This window comes from Dipodomys merriami, unplaced genomic scaffold (assembly GCF_024711535.1).
Source record: "Dipodomys merriami isolate MVZ:Mamm:240054 unplaced genomic scaffold, mDipMer1.0.p SCAF_5, whole genome shotgun sequence".
NCBI classification, from domain to species: Eukaryota; Metazoa; Chordata; class Mammalia; order Rodentia; family Heteromyidae; genus Dipodomys; species Dipodomys merriami.
Window position 1 is genome coordinate 19,612,377 of NW_027206068.1, and position 8,100 is coordinate 19,620,476.

The window sequence follows — 8,100 nt, forward strand, 5'->3', positions numbered from 1 at the left end:
ACACACAATTTCTGAGTGACTGACAAGAGTCACCTCAATTTTGTATGCTTTTATAGAGTAGGAATAATAGGAAAGAGGGAAAATCACAAGGTATATGAAATGTAGACATAGAGACTGTAAGCAGAGCTTAAACCAGTGCTAGGATCCAGGAAATATCAGATATTGTATCCTGTTATCCTTGAAGTTGTACAGCTTTAACTCCATTTTAAAGACAATTTAATAGTTTTTCTGCTCCTCTGCAAATGTTATTTTAGCTGGGCACTGGGGACTTAGGTCTGTAATCCTAGCCACTCAGGAGGCATAGATCTAAGAATGATGGTTCAGTGCCAGCCGGGGCAGAAAAGTCCATGAGACTTTTATCTCCAATTAATCACCAGAAAACCATAAGTAGTGCTGTGGCTTATAGTGGTAGAGTGCTATCCTTGAGTAAAAGAGTTCAGGGACAGAACCCAGGCCCTGAGTTTAAGCCTCACAATTGACAAAATAAAAAGAAAAGAAAACACTATTTTATTCATGCATAATGAAAATTGTTTTACAGATAATAAGTCTACCTTGTTTTGTGGAATTCTTTTTCTAGACAAAAACTCTAAGATGAGTCCTTCCAAATTTCCTGCTTTTTAAATGAGAGTTTTACATATCCAAAAGCACATTTGAATCAGAATGACACAATTATTGACATAACCATGGAAAAGTTGTAAGGTCTTTGAAGCTAATGAATCATTTTAATCTCTTAAAGTTGTTTTATACAAATCAAGAATCTATGTTCAGGCATTTATTGTTGTAAACAATAGAGCTGATGTTAAAGCAGAATTGTTCATTTATTACTCACTCCTCAGAAATACATATATATAACATACATATACATCAGATGTCTTTTCAGTGAGGTTAACATGATTTTATCATTTTATTTTATTTTTATTTTTTTATTAATGCTCATTATTCTGAAAATACCATTCAGAGGGATTACAATTACATGAGCAAGGTAATGAGTACATTTCTTGCCTCCTCTATTGTTTCCCCTTACCATCCCTGCCCTCCCATCTTTCCCCCACTCCCCGCCCATTCCTCTGGCCAAAGTTGTAAAGTTCGTTCTTTGACATAACATTTTGTACATCTCATTGTTGCAATGGGTCCACCTGTATCCCTATTTAAACAATTTGTTTTTCCCTTCCCCTCCCCAAATTATACCAACATCAAATACAGTGTAAACAAGGGTTATACTGGGAGAGGGACATACAAAGCAACAGATGCTGGAGGGGATGTGCCCAGAAGGGAACCCTACTGCATTGTTGGTGGGACTCTAAACTTTTCAACCACTTTGGAAAGTAGTAAGGAGGTTCCTCAAAAGACTCCACATAGAGCTCCCCTATGACCCAGCAACCCCACTTTTGAGCATTTACCTGAATGATCACAAACAGGACCACACTAAAGCTACCAGCACAACCATGTTTAGTGCAGCATTATTTACCATAGCTAAGATATGGAACCAAACCTGATGCCCTCAGTAGATGAATGGATCAAGAAAATGTGGTGTATAGCCACAATGGAATTCTATGCCTCCATCAGAAAGAATGACATTGCCTCATTTGTTAGGAATGGAAAGACTTGGAAAAATTTTATTAAGTGAAGTAAGCCAGGCCCAAAGAAACATAGGTCCCATGGTTTCCCTTATTTGCAATAATTAGTATATGTTTGAGACAAGCAGAAATGGTCAGATAAGATGCTGTTAGGCGAAATGAACCCCAAGATAAGGAATCTAATGGTTTTTCCTTCTTGCTATTGTTTCTAGCATGTTTATAAGATGATTTTTTATCATTTTAATACTGTATTTTGCAATCTGTTATTTAAAGTGATATTGAAAATAAACTCAAAACTTCTTTTACTGTAAAACTGGCCACCCACATCTTATTTCTCATAGGTATACAGATTCCATAACTGGAACATAAATATCCCAAACCATTCCCCTTTATAAGATATTCCATTCCTTTCTCAGTTCTTGTGCTATTTTCCTCCTTGCTACCATCTTATAGCCATTGAAGAAACTATTTCATATAGCAATTTTTGACTGATTTTCAAAGGAAGTTGTGAATGATGTTGAAATCACAATACTAACATTCATGAAAATATTGCATGATTTTATAAAGTTAATTTTAGCTCTAGGAGTGTAAAATTAAAATAGCAACTTGATAATATCAGAATGAAACCTCTTCTAACAATTATTATAAAGGGAGGAAACATCCATACAAATCACAGTAATAACTTACTTTTTAAACTTTATTCTGGGGAAAAGGTGGACATTCATAAATTTCAAAGCAACCTCCTTTGTAACCATGAGAAAAGAAGATTTTAGAAATTGAGTTCTTAGTATGTAATCTTCATAAAAAATTTGAAAAACATTATGTTCACCAACCTAACATAAATTTAGGCTTACCAACATAAACTAAATTTAAATATATTTCATACTACTAAAACAAAACTATATTTTCAGTATGATTCATACACTCAATAAGGTAACATATTAAAATTGCAGAGAAATAGTTGTGTATACCATTTTACAATTTCCTATTTCTAGAACAAATGTCATAGACCCCCAATTTCTTCAGTGCAGAGTTTCCAATTCTTACTTAAAATTGAACCTTAGGGATTACTCAGGCATGACTGATACACTTAAACAATATATTCAATACACACCATGTGCCTTTGAGTTACCTGACAAACGACAATAAGGTTATACTGAGTGAAGCACAGACGCCATTGCTAACTGAATATTTGAGGACTGCATATGGTTATTGTCATAGTAGAACAGAACTCTTGTTCAATATCCTGTCTGGGAAGCAGGCTACCAGATGCTTCCCAACAAGGGCAGAGCCACCCATGATGCAACTGGATGGATATGTAATTCTATACCCTTGAGAGAAAACACCTCATCCTGGCCCCAGGTGGTGGGACACTCATACTCTGTTGATTTTTCTAAGAGTACTAATATCATCAATAATTCACTTTAATGAACTTTTCTATCACATAAACTTCACCTTTCAGATGCCAGCAATTTTTCTATAATTATAAACTGCCACAGTGGGAATGATAAGTTGTTCTGAATGAATTGCTTTTCTCCAATTTTATAAAAAGGATTATTTTATTTAAATATGAGGTGGAGTTTCATCTCCCTATACATTCATATGTACATATATATGTATATATGTATGTGTATATTTATATACATACATATGATGTAATATTCTGATTTACTATGGAGCAGAAATAAAATAGATTCACGTGTAAACTAAGAAGATATATTTCAATTGAGCAGTGGCCATAGAATATATAAACTATAGAACACTGGCTTCCATGGCTACAACAAAAATGGTAACCTTTATAGCATTCAATATACATTGTTCCACATTAGGGGAGCAGGCATACCAAAATCCTTGATATGATTCAAGACATCTAGTTTCCCAATCCTGACCCCCCTACTTTGACTCCCACTAACTCAAGATGAGCTCTGGAAAGTCAAATACACTTCTGGAATGGCCACCTACTCAGAACGAACACAGGAAAGACATACATGTACACTCTCCAAATTAATCACATAAAACGCCCACTTTAGTAAGCTTGCCACCAAACTATTCCAATTCAAACAACCCCAAATTACAATGGAATCCAAGCCTTGGTTTTTCTCACCAAGGAAGCTTCTGATTCTCCTACCTTTGAGTGTTTGCCATATGTGATAGTGAGTGACTCCTAGCTACTAGTAGGTCTAAATAGACAGCCTCAGTTGCAGGGCAAATAAAAGGATGGGAATAGAGATATCTTTTTTTTTTTTTACCAAACTGTAAATTCATTTATTAACAGGCATTATAAGCAGATAATACTAATCTTATTTAAAAACCATGAGTACCACACCAGTGAATATACAGCTCATGAATAACTTAAAAAGTATTTCCCATTTTAAAAGGCGACATATAGCACACAAAATTCTATACTAGACAAAGAAGCTGTAATATGGATACATGATTGATGTGTCTAAAATGATATATATACAGTACATAATTAATGTTAATTATGTGATCAGTACTTTTTTCTATGATCCCCTTCATGCTTCACTTTCCTCAGAAACTGAATTCTGAACTTCCTCTTCTAAAATTGGTACAATCAGGTTATCCTTGGACATCAAATTATACTTCATCACAAATTTAGTAAATCGATGACATAGAAATGTTTCATTTTCATATTCATCAAATATCTGCCGGTGATGAAAGTAAGCATGTGAAAATATTCTGTAAATCCTACTGATCCTAGTTTTGCTACAGATGATTCTTTTATGTTAACCATGCTGGGAAAATATTTATTGCTATTCAGAAGACATGCAGCACCATCAAGTGGGTGTCTAGTATAGTCTATAGCAGGACACTCTTTTGGAGTTTTATGAGCTGCACAAAGAAAAATCCATTGTTCAGTTGCTGTCATTTGAGTACAAGTATCTGGATGGCATTCACTCTGAAGTTTGACAGCAAGTCTGTTTAGTTCAAGGCAGAATTGCCTTAAGTGTTCATACTTCCATACACCTTCATCTTGGCCTTCAGGTGGTTCAAGAATTTTATCAATATTAGAGCAATCTGCCCTTATGTTCTGTTGAATGTACTGCTGAACATCAAGTGTACTATCCATTTCATCAAACGATTCATCAGGCCAATTATAGAAATCCTGTGCCTTCGTGCCCAGTCTATTCTGCCTCAGCACTGCCGTCCCCTCCGCCATGGCCATAGTGCCTCGGAATAGAGATATCTTGTGTGGTAAAAAATATACTCAATAATTAATTTTCAACTCAATTACACGTTTTCTTGATGCCATCTATTTAAAAATATAGAGTTTTAATCTTCCCATGGCTTACATTTCCTTAATATTTACTAAATAGTTTTGTTAAGTGCTACTACCATATTTGATTTGTGTCCCCTTTCTATTTTAAGCCACAGGTTCATGTTCCCTTGGCTCCAATAAACTGTATTCACTTTTAAGACTGATAGGCTACCATGAGCTCCGTAGAAAATATTCTATGAATATTGATTGAATGTGGGCATCCACATTCAATGAATCCACATTAAAAATCAATCATAGTATTTTCACATAATTCTGAGTACTTGATAAACTGTCCTTGAATCTAATGTAAAAATCTGAAAAATATATCAATGTTTTTGAGAAATATTTATCTTCAGTTAAATTGAAAAACAGCATTGCTAATGGTAAAGAGATATAAAGGCAATACAATCTCTGACTTCCACCCAAAAATAAGAAAAAGGAAATGTATTAATGTATTAAACATTTTTTTGAGCAGAAAAAAAGTTTTCTCTGATTTAAGTGAAGTGACTCTAGACAAAATGTCTAAAATCTTCCATTCTCTGCCCAGGAATTTCACATATCTTGGAATACAGCAGGCTTATTTCAGAAAAATATATACTGCTGGAAAGTTTACAATTGTGATAATTAATGATCTCAACCAATGGAAAGAAATTCTGGATGAATGCATTTGTTGGCTCCTATATAAAGTGAAGCATGGAGGCCTGTGGCTACCTCAGAGTTAAGTGGCTCAGGTGAAAGATAATGGAGAAATCTGGCTTACCACCAGCAAGAAAAGCACAATGATGTTAGGTAGGTGCTTTTGTTGTTGATTGGTTGAATTGATTGGGCTTTCATTTTGCTGCTATGTAATGCCTTTAACTACATATATGAAACAATGCATTTGCACTCAGTCACTGGCTGTCCTCAATTTTGCTGCCTACTGCAGGTATTCATCCAAAATACAGTGGAAACCACCAGATTTAGAAAATATGAAGTTGGAATGAATACTAATTTAATAAGAAAGATATTGAAAGTTACTAATAAAAATGTTTTATAATGAGCATATGTACTTTACTACAATATTACATTATTTCACTATAATTCAAGTCTCAGTTTTTTTGGTTTTTTGTTTTTTTTTTGGTCAGTCGTGGGGCTTGAACTCTGGGCCTGAGTGCTGTCCCTCAGCTCTTCAGCTCAAGGCGAACACTCTACCACTTGAGCTACAGCGCCACTTCTCATTTTCTGGTGGTTTATTGGAGATTAGAGTTTCATGGACTTTCCTGCCCAGGCTGGCTTTGAACCACGATCCTCAGATCTCAGTCTCTTGAGTAGCTAGAATTACAAGCGTGAGCCACTGGTGCCTGGCATGTCTCAGTTTTTATGTGATCTGAATGATTCAGTACTTCATTAAAAATCCAATTTTAAATTTCATTTGCCAATATTTTTAAGATCTAGACTAAACTCAGGAAAGCACTCTATTTGTAGTAGCTTCAAAAAAAATCCTAAGAATTAACCAAACATGTGAAGGAACTCTAGTATGAAAATTTAAACATCTAAAAAAGAAATTGAAGCAGATTTTTAAAAAATGGAATAAACTCCCATGCCCCTAGATCAGAAGAATTAACATTGTGAAAATGGCAATGCTTCCCAAGACAATTTACAAATTCAATGCTATAACCATCAAAATCCCAACAATAGTCTTTCACACAATAGAGAAAGCAATCCCAAAATTCATATGGAATAATAAAAGACCTTGAATAGAAAAAATGATCCTTAGCAAGATGAATATTATTGGAGGCATATCAATACCAAACTTCAACTCTATTACAAAGAAACAGTAACAGAACAAGCTTGGTACTGGCACAAGAATAGGCTTGAAGACCAACCGAACATAATAAAAGATGCGAAAATGAACCTACAGCCATATAGGGAGCTTATTTTTGATAAAGGAACCCAAAACAGAGGAAGACAGTCAGTCTCTTCAACGACTGGTCCTGGCAAAATTGTCTCTCCACATGGAGAAAACTGAAGCTACTTCTTGATATATCACCCGGCACCAGAATCAATTCCAAGACCTCAATGTAAGGCCAGATACCATGAAAATATTACAGAAGGGGTTAAGGGAAACACTAGGGCTATTAAACATGAATCCGAACTTCCTAGGAAAAGATCCAGAATCTTAACAAATCAAAGAAAGACTAGATAAATCAGATTGCATCAAACTGAAGAGTTTCTGTATGGCAAAGTTGTATGACATAGCTAACAAGTTAAATAGAAAGCCCACAGAATGTGAGATGATTTTTACCAGCTATACATCAGACAAGGGCCTCATACCTAAAATATTGATTAATATTAAAATTTTGAACTGAGAGCTCAAAATATTAAACACCCCAAAGTAAACCCTCAATAAAACAACCCAATTTATAAATGGGCTGAAGACTTAAAGAGAGACACTTCTCAGAGAAAGAAATAAGAATGACATTAATAAAATGTTTGAAATCTGGATATACAAGAAATGCAAATCAAAACAACATTGAGATTCCACCTCAACCCACTTAGAATGGCTATTATGAAGAAAACTAACAATATCAAATGCTGGAAGGGATGTTGCCAAAAAGGAACTCTATTACACTATTGGTGGTACTGCAAACTTATTCAACCACTCTGAAAAGCAGTATGGAGGTTTCTCAAAAAACTAAACATAGAGCTTTTACGCAGCAATTCCACTTCTGGGCCTATTTTGCAATTGACCACAAACAAGGTCACACCAAGGTTACCAGCACAAATATGTTCATTGTAGCATTATTTATCATAGCCAAGATATGACTCAATCCAAACTCCCCTTAGTAGATGAATGCATCAAGAAAATGTGGTATAAGTGAAGTTATTTCTTTTTTCCTTTCTTCTTCCTCCCTCTACCCCATGGTTTATCCCCTGTTGTCACTGCATTTGATTTTAGTACCCTAGGTATTGTATATATGTGTTTTTCTGAATTAGGGAGGGGAAGGGAAACAACAAAATGGTGAGACAAAGACAAAGGGAAACCAATGCAACAGTGATACTCACAAGACAGTATGTTGGAAGATGGGTGCTGGAGGCTCAGGCCTGTAATACTAGCTACTCAGGAGGCTGAGATCTGAGGATCTTGGTTCAAAGCCAACCCAGGCAGGAAAGTCTGTGAGACTCTTATCTCCAGTAAACCACCAGAAAACCATAAGGGGTGTTGTGGCTCAAGTGGTAGATTGATTGCCTTGAGCTGAAGAA

General features: G+C 35.3%; 1 pseudogene; it reads right to left on the minus strand.

The window, feature by feature from the left end:
* Positions 1-3,846: 3,846 nt before the first annotated feature.
* LOC138810065 (MOB-like protein phocein pseudogene) lies at positions 3,847-4,764 on the minus strand (annotated as a pseudogene).
* Between the last annotated feature and the right edge of the window lie 3,336 nt (positions 4,765-8,100).